Source organism: Ailuropoda melanoleuca, chromosome 11, assembly GCF_002007445.2.
Source record: "Ailuropoda melanoleuca isolate Jingjing chromosome 11, ASM200744v2, whole genome shotgun sequence".
In the NCBI taxonomy this organism is placed as follows: Eukaryota; Metazoa; Chordata; class Mammalia; order Carnivora; family Ursidae; genus Ailuropoda; species Ailuropoda melanoleuca.
In genome coordinates, this window is record NC_048228.1 from 106,213,291 (window position 1) to 106,227,851 (window position 14,561).

The following is a 14,561-nucleotide window of genomic DNA, read 5'->3' on the forward strand; positions in this document are numbered from 1 at the left end:
CCGGAGTCGCCTGCTCCGGCGGGATGCGGGGCTCGCGCGGCCGCGGCGGCCTTGCGGAGCTCTCCGGGCTCGGGACTCGGAGTTGTCGCGTGAGAAATGCCGCCTGCCGCCCGAGGGTGTAGCGTGCCGCGGGCAGTGCGTAGGTGACAGGGCCTGCCGAGCTTCGGGAGCAGACCCCAGTCGTGGTGGAACCCAGTTTTGATTTCTCTTTCGCCGCCTTTCAGTTTGGGGCCTCTGTGGACGAGGTGTAGAGACTTAACCTAGTAGAAGGTATAGGAGATTAAGCGGGGAGGGGACGTGAGGTTCCTTGGAATGATTTAATTGTGATTCTTGCTAGTAATTACCTGGGTTGGATACTTGGGTTCATTGTCCCAAGTTTCTAAGAATGGGTTTTACATCTTTGGGCCTTTGGTTGTTTAAAAAAAGAAAAGAACAAAACCGAAAAAACCCCGGTGGTAGAAGATGGGTGAGGGGGTGAAGGGGTGGGGGCAGGCAGTTTTGATAATAGGAGGTGATGCTGTGGGTAAAACTGTACAATCAGAGCCCCAAGCTAGATTTCTCATGTGCAGTGTGAGACCCATGCCAGAACTCCTTGACCGTTTCGTAGACTGTGCATTTAAAGCGGAGGAAATCTACCGGTCTACATCCTGAAGGTCAAATATTCTGTCATGGGTTGTTTTGGATTGATCCATTCTTAAATGGGTCTCAGTATTTATTTGTGACAAAAGCCATTTCCAAAACTGCCTTTGCATACCTTTAGGTAAGCTCTTTGCAATCATGACTTATTGTATATACTAAATTGAATTGCTGTACTTGCTAAACAGTGAATTTTTAATTATTTTGAAAGTAGTTTACTGCCTCAGTTTGGGCACATTTATCAGTTTTCATGTTTGCCAGTTTGGCCGCTGGAACATTGAATGGAGGGGAGAATACTACTCTTAAGTATTTAAATCCATAGGAAGTGGAATTAGAGGGGTTTTTGTTTTTTAAAGATAAGTACAGGTCTTTACCATGGCATAAACATGAAGCAAATATGTAATTATTTTAACAGTAATTAGCTTATTTGTTACACAAGTTGCCAGCATTTCGGAAAATTACATAGATTTTTAGCATTTCTCTAGTGGTATACCTTCACAGTAGCACCCTTCAAAGGCAGTAGGACTGTTTTATATTTTGCATAGTGTGCCTGCCTTTTCTCCCTGTTTTAGCAGCCTTTGACTTGGAGCAGTTAATGGCCTCTGAGTCAGTTTTCTGGTCTATAGAATGGAAGGAATGATGATACCTGTCCCACAGTGTGGTTGGGGTAATCAGGTGAGGGGAAATGAGAAATAATTCTGTCAACAGCCCTCTCCTTTTATTTATTTATTTTTTAAGATTTTATTTATTTATTTGATGGGGTGGGGAGAGAGAACAAGCAGGGGGAATGGCAAGCAGAGGGAGAGGGAGAAGCAGCCTCCTGTGGAGCAAGGAGCCCGATACGGGGCTTGATCCCAGGACTCTGATCTGGACTGAAGGCAGCCAACTAACCTGAGCCACCCAGGCACCCCCAGCCCTCTCCTTTTAAACTATTAGATTAGTGCTAGTTTGTGAAGTGGCAGATTGCTCTCTTGGCTGATGTTCTCTCTTTAGACTCCTCCCCACCCCTTCCTGTGCACACTTTGCCTGGCTGCCAGAGTCCTATGTCCTAAACACAGATCACATCTTGCCAGTCTCTGGCTCCGAAATCTAAGACTGCCTGTTGTTTGGAGCCTAGATTCCAGACCCATCAGCATCACATTCAAGGCCCCTCATTCTGGCCCGAGTCCTCTCTGAACTTTACCTGTCCTCTCTGTCACCTTTCCACACTGTCCCACTGAATGGGACTATGCTCGGTTTTATAAATGGGCCCAGCTACTTCCTTCTTTGCTTATGTCCTTTTCTCTGATTGCAGTGCTCTCACGCCTGCCCTCTCCGGTTTTTAAAAGTCCACACCCGATTTTACGTCCTCTGGAGCCCTTTCGAAACTCTGTCAATGTGAATTATTCATTCCTGCAGTCATAACCCTCTATTTTGCTTTCATCATTGCCTATATCACCTTGCATTGTGTATGTGAAACTCTGGCTGTGGTGGCCATACCATTATTTTACCCCCAACACCTTGCTCAGGTGCTTAAACATTAGTGTTCAAATGTTTGCTGAATTAAAGTCAAAGTCTGTCATCCACCTTATGTGGTATATTATTATTATTAAGTATTTTAATAACAAGCATAAGAGTACCAACCACAATGTTCGAAATACAGTTTTATTACAGTAAAGATATTTAATACTTAGAATATTTCTTTTTCATTATATTTGATCTCTCACGTAATACCAGGTGGGATTTTTATGCAAAGTAGAAACAACCACCTCTCTCATCTGTGTCTAAACTTCCAGGGTCCTTGAGCCTGCACTACTGACAGGGAAGTCCTCTCTTGGGTTGAGGGAACCAGAGCACAAGTTTTTAAAATATTTTTTAAAAGATTTTATTTATTTATTTGAGAGAGAGAGCAGGAATGGGGAGAGAGAAGCAGACTCCTGGCTTAGCAGGGAGCCTGACTCGGGGCTCGATCCTAGGACCTTGAGATCATGAGTTGAGCCAAAGACAGACGCTTAACCGTCTGAACTACCCAGGCGCCCCCAAATATTTCTTACCTTTGAAATAAAATTGCACTCCCAGCAAGTTAGAGCTTTTTTTCTTTTTTTTTTTTAAGACTTTTTGTAAAGCTTTTTTTTTTTTTTTGGACATTTGTTAGACATATAAAAAGTAACTTGCTTTTTGGGAGGCTTATTTAAAGCACATTAAGTCTGGATGTGCAAGACTTGGGTTGTTGGTGTCTTGGCTCATCTGTTACCCCGGTGTCACCCTGGGCAAGTCGGTTAAATCTCTCTTGGACCTCAGTGTCTTGATTCTGTGCAATGAGAACAGTCTTCTCTGTGCTATTTTTGCTTTGCGGCGTCACTTAAAGTGGCCACACTTCGTGTGCGGCATGGCCTTGTTCAGATAGAAGCTAATAGGATGTTTTCGCCACACAGTTGTCCTCTTGGTTACCGGTCCCTAGGCTGGAGGTCCCTAGACTTGTGAGTCTTCCCTGGCCTGACCAGGTTTTTACCAGGTCTGCTCCCCACGTCTCTTTTCCATCAGCCTTTTTCTCAGCGGTTCCCCTAGCCAGCCCTTCCAGTCCTCCTGTAGATTGTTACTGTAGGCCTGCTGATGGCCTCCCTTTCTCTGGTCTCGCTGGTCCTCCTATGTTCTGTTACCAGAATTGCTCAGTGGGTAAAGCAAATCCCATCATCCCCGCCCCCAGTACGCACTGAGGAGGTTCTTGGCATTGCCCTGCCCATGCCACCACACCTGAGGGATATGGCCTAGTTCTGTTGGTAGGCTTACTCCTACAAAGGTTTTCACCTGGGAGACACTACCACCAGGTAGGACTTAGTGATAAAGATATCACTCTAAGACCAATGCCACCTGGCCTCGTAGAACCCTTAGCCCCATCTCTACTGGGCCTCTCTCGCCACCTCGTATTTCAACACTAGGCCTCTGGCCACTTTCGTGCTTGTTTGTCCAGTTCCTTTACTCTGGAATGTCTTTTATGCCTTTCTCTTCCTATCAAAATCCTTAATACTGGGAGCTTGGCTTAAATGCTTCTGCTTCTATGAAAGAAACTTCTCCCCTGATTTTCAGAATTAACTTTTCATCATTCTTCTCCCACACAGTGCTTGACTGATGCCTCCACTCAGTTATTTTTCCTTATGATTTTTTAGTGTAGTCTTTACATGGAGGCCTTTCCTGGATTATAAACTTCCCCAAGGAAAGAGCAGAAACCTTATCCATTGCTGATGACTTCTGGTGTGCTGTGTACTTACTCATTAAATGGTTGACTGAATTAAGTCAGTCGCCCTGCAGTCTCTGATTTTAGCGGAGGGGGAGTAGGTTTGGAATGGTTCTCTGTGAGAGCTTCATGCATACACGTGACACAGAACAGGACCAGCACATAATAAGTGCTCAGTAAGCAGCAGCTGTTAGCCATTATTTTAAGCAGGTGGAAAACACCAGTGGTTGGGTAAGTTGATAGATTGTATGTGCTGGTTTACTGTAGCAGTGTTCACGGATTATTTCTGGGGTGTCCTTCTAAGTGTGTGTGTAAAGAGAGATCCTCTGAGTTTTCCACCTTCAACCCTGTTCTTTCATTAGTTTGATAATAAGCAGAAAAGTGAGTACTTGGTTGAAGAGGGCTCTTGCACAAGCAGATTAGTGACAGTGGTCCTAAATTATCCTGAAGACACACAGACCTATCTGTAGGTGAGCCAGGTTTTTTGCACATGGCTTAAGAAAGTCAGAGGAAAATGGGAATTGTCAAATTTCACACTGTATGTTATTTTTCAGTAAACCAGTTGTTTCATTTTAATCTTCTGTGTCTTGTAATTATTAAATGATAGAATCTGTTTAGAATTTGGAGTGACTTGAAATTCTGATTTTGGTATTATTGCCAAAGCATTCTGGGTCACTAGGCTTTTCCATAGCTCTGTGTCTCTTCCTTTGTCTGGTCATCACTGTTAACCCCTGGCTGGAGAGGGGGAAACTAGGTGAGGAAAACCAGGTATGATTTTGAAACTTTTTTTTTTTTTTTTAAGATTTTTAAATTTATTTTTGAGAGAGGGAGAGAGAGAACAAGCCTGGGGAAGGGGCAGAGGGAGAGGAAGAAGCAGACTCCCCGCTGAGCTGGGAGCCTGATGTGGGGCTCCAACCCAGGACCCTGGGATCATGACCTGAGCTGAAGGCAAATGCTTAACCGATGTCCTGGAAATCTATATATTCCTGATAAATCTCTCTTAAAACCTGCCGCAAAGAACTGTGGATCATAGGGCTATCCCAGTGGATGAACTAGTATCTGTCTTAGAAATAATGGCGATAGGACAGTTAATATTACAATATGCTTGAGAATGTGCTACTTTTGTTTCTAGCTAGAGTGGTAAAGAAATGGGAGTTCTGTGAATACAGACACTGTGTGCGTGTGTGTGTGTGCACGCGCGCGTGCATTTGCTCCTCTTGTGACTGGAAGCGAGCCGGGCTCTGTCTGCAGTCTTCATGGTGCTCCCCGGCACAGGGGAGTGGTTGCTCATTACGTGGTGAAATAGTCCATCACCTGTGGAGATAAATAAGTGTAAGGAAATGTGCCTTAGTGCGTTTTCAAATTTATTTTTTGGTGGTGTGATTGTTACCTTAGTTAATTCGGGGAGGTGAAAAATGAGGAGGGACTTATTTTCCTTTTCAGCCAGGAGTTAGTTTCTAGCTCAATTACATTTTCCAGAGTACCTTTGGAATCTTAATAGCGAGCACATAACTATTTCAAAATTGTTTGCCCAGTTTGGGGATTTATTCAAGCCCTTAATTTACTTTAATTTATTTATTTATTCAGTTACTAGCTTTTTCTTAGGTGCCTGATTAACATTTTGCTTCTTAGCGTCTTCTGTGAAGATTTTAACAGAGAGAAAGCAAAATGAAAAAGACGCTTTTTAAATTCTTTTTTTGGTGGTGGTGATTTGCCGCTGCTTCCTTTGGTTACCAGCAGAAATAATTGAGTACTGATTGCATTTTTTTTTTTTTTTGGGTGCTATTACCAGCAAAGGGGTTTCTTGCTTTTATAAATTTAAAAGCTTTAATTTAAAACTGTTAGGGGCGCCTGGGTGGCTCCGTCATTAAGTGTCTGCCTTCAGCTCAGGGCGTCATCCCAGAGTTCTGGGATTGAGCCCTGCATCAGGCTCCTCCGCTGGAAGCCTGCTTCTTCCGCTCCCGCTCCCCCTGCCTGTGTTCCCTCTCTCGCTGGCTGTCTCTCTGTCAAATGAATAAATAAAATCTTAAAAAAAAAATAAAATAAAACTGTTTGTTAAAGTAGGGGTGCCTGACTGGCTCAGTCAGAAGAGCATGCGACTCTTGATCGAGTGGATGTGAGTTCAAGCCCCATGCTGGGTGTAGAGATTACTTCAGTAAATATTTTTTAAAAAATTAAAAAACCGTTAACGTATATTTTGTATGATTCATCAAAACATTGTTCTAAATCATAATAACTGTTTTAAAACGTGTTTATTTTTTAAAAATTACATGTTAAATCTAAGAAAGCAGATTATAAGATGAAAAGTAAGTCTCCTCTTTCACTCTCCTTCCCTTCCTGTACTGAAAAAAACACTGATAAATTTCTTGGGTGTCTAGGCAAAAAATATGGCAGTGCTTCTGAAAAATGGAGTCATTGTCAGCAGTGTTCTGTGTTTAAGCAAACCCAGAACCTTGCCGTGGAGTGCTTTCCATATCAGCACGTACAGATCTACTTCACTGTGGTTTTTTTACGTGCCTAGTATTCCGTCGTATGAATGTGCCAGAATTTATTGAGCTAGTTGATGGGACAGGCTTCCGTGTTTCTGTGAACACTTTTTTTTTTTTTTTAAGATTTTATCTATTTATTTGTCGGAGAGAGAGTGTGTGCACGCACAAGCACGGGAGCGGGGGGCAGAGGGAGAAGCAGGCTCCCCACTGAGCAGAAAGCCTGATGTGGGACTCGATCCCAGCACGCGGGGATCATGACCTGAGCTGAAGGCAGATGCTTAACCAACTGAGCCACCCAGGTGTTCCTGTACATCTTTTTTTTTTTAAGACTTTATTTGTCAGAGAGCACAGCAGGGGGAGCTGCCTTGATATTCTTAATAATTTTGATCAAGGGGCCTACATTTTCACTTTGCACTGGACCCTACCAGTTATGTCAGTCCTGTAAAGGCTTTTTTTTTTTTTTTAATGGAGGGTGTGTGTGGAGGGGGAGCAGAGGGAGAGGGGGAGAGAATCGTAAGCAGACTCCACACCTAGTGTGGAGCCTGATGTGGGGCTCTATCTCACAACCCTGAGATCATGACCTGAGCTGAAATCAAGAGTCAAATGCTTGACCGACTGAGCCACTCCCGCGCCCCAGTCCCCTAAACACTTTATAAAAGAAGCATCCCTCATCCTCATGCCTCCTAATCCTGCTCCCTGTGAGTGACCACCACTAACAATTTAGTTTTTCAACTTGGAGACCTTTTGGAATGCTTATATAAGTGCACATACATCATTCTTGAGTCTTCTTAAAAACTAATTAAGTCTGTGCAAACTCCGTGTGTATTTTCTTGAGAAACCGCTAATGATCTGGAATACTACAAACTTACACATCTTTAAAGGAGCTGTAAAAACAGCAGTAGGAACTTGGTACTGAGCTGCAGTTTTAGATTTTGTATTGGTGTGTTTTTTTAAAGCGTGCTTTCCTTGAAACTTTAGGGAAACAGTTTAAGTTTCAGACTGTTAAGATACCAATCTCTGGGATTTCATTTTTTCAAACCTAGTAAAATGAATCCTAGCCCATCACAGGCAAGTCAGGAATGAAAAATAAAGTTTAACCATCAGTTAGGCTCAGTTGAACATTGGATCACTGGTGGGTATATAGGATTATTGGGGGCTTTATTTAGTTAAAAGTGGTCAGAATTCTTGGTGGAGGGGCGCCTGGGTGGCACAGCAGTTGGGCGTCTGCCTTCGGCTCAGGGCGTGATCCCAGCATTATGGGATTGAGCCCCACATTGGGCTTCTCCGCTATGAGCCTGCTTCTTCCTCTCCCACTCCCCCTGCTTGTGTTCTCTCTCTCACTGGCTGTCTCTATCTCTGTCGAATAAAGAAATAAAATCTTTAAAAAAAAAAAAGAATTCTTGGTGGAAGGGCAGGAGTCTTAGAAATGGCTACAGAGAGAGTGGGTAAGGAGGAGAAGGGGTAAGGAGGAGAGGGGGCCCACACTTGTTCTGCAGCTCCTAGCCAGCAGGCCTGGCATCAGGGACTTCAGTTAAATCCTGTATCCTCCTGACAACCCTGGAGACACCTGCTGTTATCTCCATTTTATAAAGGGTCCAGCTGTGGTTTAGAGGCCTCAAGAAGCTTCCCTAAGGTTACAAATAATATATGGCAGAGCTGGAGCCCAAACGTCTATCCTTGAAACTTCAAGTCCATTTTCTCTCCACTGCCCTACTCTTCCTGGAGGTTTATTTGTTCCCACAATACTTGCCGACTGCCTGCAATGTCCGAGACACAGATGCCGCAGTGCTTAGACATGCAGGAGACTTACAGGGGAATTGTTGTGGAAGGGAAATCGAGGGAGCAGGAGTGTGCAGGAGCAGCCTCTGAACCCTGTGCAGGTGAGACCCTGCGCAAGGGAGCGAGGGGAGGAGGCCCTGGGTGGGAGCAGCCTCAGGCCCATGCAGTTCTGAGAAAGGCTTGGCTAGGCTACTAGGGGGTCTGTGACAGGCTGGGTGGCCTGGGTCTAGTACCCCGTCCTGCTCAGCATTGCTGGGGTGGCTGGGTGTCCTTGCCATTGTGATTCTGGATGTGCAGCAGCGGGAGGCTGTGGGTCAGCTGGGCTCCCTGCAGTGGGTTCTCCTGAAGGGCCGTCAGAGCGGGGCAGCCGCTGCTCACCACACGCAGCACTGTTCTGTCCTGACAATACGAGTAAGCAAATGGATACAACCGTCAAGTGAAAACTGCTAGGAGGGAAAATAAAGCAGGAGATGAGGGTCATGTTTTATAGGATGGTCAGGGAAGGGCTCTCTGATAAGATGCCACTTGAACCGAGACCCAAGACCTGAAGGAAATAAGGGAGAGAGGTGCTGTCTGCGGAGCAGAGTGTCGTCCAGAGGGGGAGCAGAGCAGGTGAAGGACCCTGATTCTGGATATGTTAGAAAGGGAGAGCTAGGGATTTGCTGGTGGGTTGGGTATGGGTTGTGAGAGGAGGATGAGGGGTCTGGATGATGCCAGAGCTTTTGGCTTGAGCAGTGGAAGCAGGAGGTTGCCTTGGCTGATATTGGGAAGGTCTCAGCAAGGATGGTGGTGGTGAGAATTCAGTTTTTGTGTTTTTTTAAAGACCTGTTATAAGTTGAGATGCCAGTTAGACACCCATCTAATAGCTTGATGGTTCTAGAATTGCGGAGTTCACGAGAGAAGCAGAGTACAGTTTGGAGTAATCGCTATATAGATGGCATTTAAAATCATGGGACTGGAGATCATCTAGGACTGTGCTGTTCAGTTAGCTAGCCATGAGCTACATGTGGCTTTTGAGCAATTGAATTGTGGCTGGTTTGACTTGAGATGTGCTGTAAGTGTTAAACATACACCAGATTTCCAACACTCAGTGTGGGGAAAAAGGAATGTAAATTGTCAATGATCTTTTTACTCGGTTATGTTTGGAGTGATAATATTTTGGATCTATTGAGTTAAATACAGTATATTACTAAAATTAATTTTACCCATTTCCTTTTGAATCTGGCTATTGGAAAATTTGAAATTGCATACTGGTGACTTGCATCTTGCTATTGGATGATGCTAATGGAGGAAGCAGGTGTTGGTGGAGAAGTCTGAGGACGGCCTGGAGAGCCGGCAGAGGAGGGGAGCTGGAGAACAGAGAGGGGTGATAATAGTTGTGGCCTGTGGGCAAGTGAGCCTCACTAAAATTTCTCTAGAACTTGTGGAAAAGAATCAGAGAGCAGCTAGGTCTGGCCACTGTGCAATAGATGGGCTTGGCTCCTTCAACAGGAATGGATCTTGGAGACCGTCTGGAGGATCAGGATCTTTCCCTATAACTTCTTTTGTTTTTGGTTTTATTTTATTTTATTTTATTTTATTTTATTTTATTTTATTTTATTTTATTTTATTTTTAAAGATTTTATTTTTTTATGTGACAGAGAGACAGCCAAGCGAGAGAGGGCACAGCAGGGGAGTGGGAGAGGAAGAAACAGGCTCCCGGCCCGATGTGGGACTCGATCGCGGAACGCCGGGATCACGCCCTGAGTCGAAGGCAGACGCTTAACGACTGCGCTACCCAGGCGCCCCTGGTTTTATTTTAAAGTGAGTTTCAGGGGCGCCTGGGTGGCTCAGTCGTGTTAAGCGTCTGCCTTTGGCTCAGGGTGTGATCCCAGGGTCCTGGGATCGAGCCCTGCATCGGGCTCCCTGCTTTGCTGGGAGCCTGCTTCTTCCTCTCCCACTCCCCCTGCTTGTGTTCCCTCTGTCGCTGGCTCTCTCTCTCTGTGAAATAAATAAATAAAATCTTTAAAAAAAATAGAGTTTCATCAGGACGCGATGCAGCCTGCTGAGTGAGAGCTTTGATGTAACGTGGCCTTTGCCGAAGAACGGCAGTTGGAGAAAGAGCACACGTAGGAGTTTTGACGCAATTAATGCAGGCAGGTAACTCTAGTGACCTCAAAACCTTGGTCTCAGGCTCTTTTCCGCCTTGCAACCTTTGCTTGATGCAACTTCCATAAGAACATCTTACCTTCCTTCTAATTCTGAGCTCTGCAGAGGACTTCTTAACGCTCCCTTAGGCCCCGAGAATGGACTCAGCCACCCTGAGGGAGGGCTTTGTTACCATCTGTCTTGTCATTCAGTTCCCTTAGCCCGCAGGACCTTGTGCCCAGGTCGCCCCTGCCCTGAGCGTCTCCCAGAGACCTGGAGCTGGGGCCGGGCGTGGGCCCTCCGCTGACCCCAGCTGGTCCGAGGACCTTGCAGGCGCCGCTGGCGGTCTGCTGCTTCCTGCACTGTGGCCATATTGCTCCAGTATCAGGCAAAGATTTCTTCCCTTACACGGAATACTTTTTTCCCCAGCATTTCATTCTCCCATTTCCAAACACACACATGCACATTTAGGAACAGTGTCTATAACCATTTTTCCCCTAGTCGTGGGGTAGAGACTGTCACGGAAATTGCAGCTCCTCGAGTAGACTTACCCGGGTGTTGCCAGGGCAGGCAAAGGAGTACCTTGAAAAGGATCGGGTAGCACCCTGCAGTCCTCCATTGGCTAAAGTGGGGTCGGAGCTGCTCTCACTTTCCCTCTGGCTCAGGGTTCAGGTGTGTCAGCTTCTCAAAGTGTCTCTAGGTCTCTGCGGATGGTGAACAGTCGTGGCCAAACCAAAAACTTTGATGAAGAAGGATATGCTAGATGCAAAGTAAAAGGCTTTGCTTTGATCCTTCAAAATTGGATGACAGCAAGGCTGCAAGTTGGATGAGGGGCGGACGGTGTGGTGGAAGCAGCAGCAGCTTCGCAGCTGGACCGCGGTGGCCCTGGTCTGCTCCTGCCGCAGGACCCCGGCGATGTTAAGTGTCTTAATCCGTAAAATGCAGAGGTTTGGTTTAGCTCGTGTTTTTCCATGCTGTGAAAGCCGTGTCGGACACACAGCAGGTGCTCAAGTGTTTATTGAATGAACGAATGAGTGAAAGGGTTCTAGGCATGAGGCCGGGTGGGTGCGGAGACCGGAGTTGGGCAGTTCCCACGCTCCTCACCTGTGCCACCGTAACCTGTTTCAGGCGTAGTATTGGGGTTTGCGTCTGAGAAATGTTGGAACAGCCCTAGATTAGGTCATGTGTCTGAGTATAAAATCAGCACGCTCCTGACGCCGACACCTGCCCGTTCCTTTCTCCTCACGGTCACGTACCATATGCTTCTCAGGAGGTGGAAGCCGCAGAAGCGGAGGGGCGCCTTGGGCCGGGCGTGAGGTCGGAAGAGCTGCAGGAGCTTCCCAGGGCTGCTGTAAGGAAGTGCCTCGGACTGGGCGGAGGGCAGATTTATCATTACAGGTCTGGAGGCTGCAAGTCTGAAAGGCAGGTGTCAGGAGGCTGGGTTCCATCTGGAGCTTCTGTCGAAGACCTGTTCTGTGCCTCTCTCTCAGCTTCTGGGGTTCCTCAGCTTGTGTGCACCTCACTCCCGTCTCTGCCTCTGTCTGCATGTGGCCGCCTCTGTGGGTCTCTGTCCCCGTTTCCCTCATCTTGTAAGGGCATCAGTCATTGGGCTAGGGGCTGAACAGAGCTGGATTGACCAGTGGTTATGAGAGGGTGGAAAGGAGCTACTAATTGGAAGTGACTGTGGTTCCTAGGACTTTGATTAGCATATCCATGTTCCTAAACCTGGAACATAGGGTTTCCACGGCGCGGAAATGTGACTTCTGGTTTATCTGCAGAGCAAATGGATGGCGTGGGCCATTGAGGATGATTTTTTCGAGCATGCGTTGAAATCACATTCTCCTAGCTTTAAAATTACTAGAGAACATGCCACCATTGCCCCCCAGATTAAGCTGCTTTGTCACCCCCACTGTGTCTTGCATATTCACCAAATGGTGGTGGTTTCTGATATTTAAATACAATTAAGGGTCACTCAAATCTGATGGGGCAGTCAGTTCCTCAGTGAGTGTCACAAGGTGGGGTCTTTGGGAAGTGGTTTCTCTGGAAAGCAGCTGAAGACAGTTCAGCATGCCGGTGTTGGTTAAGAAGTACCCATGGGGCGGTGCCTGGGTGGTGCTGTCGGTAAGTGTCTGACTCTTGGTTTTGGCTGGGGTTGTGAGATTGAGCTCCATGTCGGGCTCTGTGCTTAAGAATCTCTCTCCCTCTGCCCCCACCCCCCACCCTGCACCGCTCATATGTTCTCTCTCAAAAAAAGTCCTGGAACAATAGCTCAGTCTTAAAATTTTGGGACCTATTTCATGTGAATTTAAAATTCTTGGTTCATTTAATCCTACCTTCCTTTCCCCTCTGTTTGAATTTGTCCTGCTTTGATGATTTGAAGGACTCCTTAAGGGGGATCCGTGGTCGAATGGAACTACCTGAGCAGAATGTAACTCCTGGACAGCTGGAATTAGGTACAGACGTTGCTGCTCAAGTCCCCTCCTTTGGGGCCAGAAGGACCCTTTGGGTAGGGGCAAGTTGTTACCAGACAGTCTGTAGCGGTGAGGAGCTCACTCTGGAGTTAGCTTAGCCTGCTTTCAGATCCCCACTCTTCTCTTTTTGTGCTGTTTGGAGAAATGAAGTTTCTGTTCTGAGTTTCTGTGTCATCATCTGTACAAAGGGAATAATAATGGTGTCGGCCCCACGGGGTGTTGGAATGCAGTGAGCACGCATGTACAACCACTTTGGTGGTAAATTCCATCAACACAAGCTGCTTCTGCTGTCGCTGGAGGACAACCACATTTACGTTATAAGAAAGGAAGTACCTTCGTTCACTAGCTCTAGACATAGGTGACTGAGCCCCTATAGCTATGATCTTAGCAAACTGCAAATAGAAGGAAATGTTTGTAGCCAGTAAAGGATGTCTACAGAAAACCTACAGAGAACATCAGTTTTAGTGAGGAAGTGTGGAAACATTTCCTGTATAGTCAGCTACAGGACAAAGGACACCCTGCTGATGCCACTTCTCTTCATTGTCCTGCCAAAGGCCGCACACCCAGAGAACAGCATTGACCTGCTGAAGGATTGCAGTGCTAGAAACAGAAAATTGTCATCTGCAGATGATGATTCTGTATAAAACCTGGGAGAGTCTGTGACCTAGTATCTAGGAATAAATGTGTGTGCTGAGCATGAAAACTTATTTGAAAGATCTAGCCGGAGACCTAAATAAATGGAGAAATGATCCTTGTTCATAAATGGGAAGACTATGGTGTAAAGCAGACTGTTTTCCTCAAATTGATCAATATATTTAATGCATCTCCCATTAAAATCCCAGCAGGGTTTCACACAGATGTGGTGGCTGATCCTAAAATTGTAAGAACGAACAAAGGGCCAAGCACAGGGAAATCTCGATACTTCGTGTGAAAGTCTGGTAGTTCAGCCAGTGTGGTGTTGGCGTGGGGATGAGTATGTTGAGCACGGAAAAGAGCCCCAGACAGACGTGTGGTTACGTGGAGCTTGGGTCCGGGAGAGAAGTGCAGTTACAGGTGCAGATGGAGGGCTGATCCATTCGTGATGCTGGCACAGCTAGTTTTCCGTGTAGAAAAACATGCAATTAGGTGCCTGCTTCACTAATTCTAGATAGAGGTAACTCGTAAATGGATTAAGAACTTGAATGTTTTATTAGATTTTACAGGGTTGCACTGTAGTGACCAAACCCCTGAGTCTCAGTGGCTTAAGCACTAAACAGTTCTTCGTGGCTCACATCAATACACTGGCGGCCGCGAGTTTGTTGCTATGGTGCCCTTCCAGATGTCTTCTCGTCTTGAGACCCATGCCGAGGAAGCGGTCCCATCTGGAACACGTTCTTCCTGTGATAAGAAGAGGCCTAATCACATGATCACTTTTAAAGCTGCTTGGACATGCATAGGTCATGTCCACTGCGGTCCAGTGGCTGCACCAGTCACAGGGGGCAGTGCAGGGGACATGTCCTCAGCCTACAGGGAGGCACTGCCAGTCCGTCCCATGGTGACAACGGTGGGGACTTGCTGTGTAACGGGTTGTTTGAGGGGAAATGAAGGGCTGGATGGAAACTAATTCAGTTTGCTACAGTATGAGAAGAAAAACTTGAATACTTTTAGAAGAAAGGACAGACAAGCCTCTTTCTGACCTTAAGGTAAGGAAAGAGGTCTAAGGACTGTGTTCTCAAACTTTAAAATACATTTGGGGGCACCTGGCTGTCTCAGTCTGTACAGCACGTGACTCTTGTCCTCAGGGTGGTGAGTTCAAGCCCCGCTTTGGGCCTAGAGCTTACTTAAAAAGGAAAAAAAGTACATTTG

At 46.2% G+C, this 14,561-nt stretch overlaps 1 protein-coding gene across 2 annotated transcripts in view; it reads left to right on the top strand.

Annotated features, from left to right (window-relative positions):
* Positions 1–14,561, top strand: part of KIAA0232 (KIAA0232 ortholog) — an 83,803-nt gene that overhangs the window by 1,111 nt on the left and 68,131 nt on the right. The window contains exon 1 of one of the 2 annotated variants that reach the window (XM_019807042.2): positions 7–270. The exons of the other annotated variant lie outside the window; for it this stretch is intronic. The gene's annotated coding sequence lies outside the window, so the exon portion shown is untranslated. Of the gene's footprint in view, positions 1–6; positions 271–14,561 lie in introns of those variants that run through there. 2 annotated transcript variants of the gene reach the window in all.